The sequence below is a fragment of the Condylura cristata genome, unplaced genomic scaffold (assembly GCF_000260355.1).
Source record: "Condylura cristata isolate star-nosed mole 26May11 unplaced genomic scaffold, ConCri1.0 scaffold00016, whole genome shotgun sequence".
Lineage (NCBI taxonomy): Eukaryota > Metazoa > Chordata > Mammalia > Eulipotyphla > Talpidae > Condylura > Condylura cristata.
In genome coordinates, this window is record NW_004567117.1 from 4,230,874 (window position 1) to 4,231,980 (window position 1,107).

Here is a 1,107-nt window from a genome sequence, read left to right on the forward strand (position 1 = left end):
CCTCAGCAGTGCTTCATCGATCTGCCTGTTCTGCTCCCCACTCTGTCTCTGGTGAATCCTCTCACCGCCCCTGTACCTCGGACCTGTACCCCAGTATCCCAGTTCTGTATGCATAAGTACATAAATCTTAATTATTAACAACTACACTGGTGTTAAGTGTTGAGCTGGGTGCATTTAGACAATTTTCTACCCCAGATGACCACCAGGACAATGGCTGACTGGTAGCTCCAGGTGTGAGTACTGAGTGACAGTGTACATTTTTCCTGCAGTAAAAGGGTTTAGCACAGAACAACGCCTTTTACAGCCTTCTGAGCACTTGATTTGTCCCAATCACTGGATAACTCTAGAGAAATCATAACAGAAAAAGGACAGGAGCAAACACGGTGTTGCCACCCGTGTGAGCTGTATGCTGGGTAGTGACAAGTATTATCACTAGCATGAGGCGGTATTAACTAAGAAGCTGGGCCATCCCTGGTGGCGCAGCAGGTTAAAGAACAGAACTAAGAAGCTAAAGCCACTTTAGCATGAGTTTGATCTCCAGCCTTGGAGGTGACCTACATGGTGCGGAAGGCCTCTCCTGACCCGCCCGCTGCTCCCCTCAGCAGTGTACTTCTCTATCTGCCTGTTCTGCTCCCCACTCTGTGGTGAATCCTCTCCTGAGCCTCTGACCTGTACTCCATTTCTGTATGCATAAATAAATAAATCTTAAACAAAACAAAACAAAACTGAGAAGCTGCAGCTCAGCTGGTGGGGTCCTGCATGGGCAAAGGAAGGCAGCTCCTGGACCACCAAGGAAAGCCACCAGCCTGTGGGAGTTCCCTAGGTGTCCACTTCACGGCTATACCCTCAAGTAGTCAGGGAGGCCCTCTGAGGGAGTGACCCCGCCCTCTCAGGGGCCCCAGGCAGGTCCTCTGAGGAAGGGGCCCCCGTCCCCTCAGGGACCCCACGAAACAGCCACCAGCGGCAGTTTCTCCCAGGCTCATCCAGGTCACAGAGAGAGGCACAGGAGGACCTGAGGGGCACAGGCCTCTGCTGGGGTTCCAACAGACCTGGGGCTTCCTGTGTGTGAGTCCTAAGATCCAAGACTGAGTGATGCCAGCAAACCCC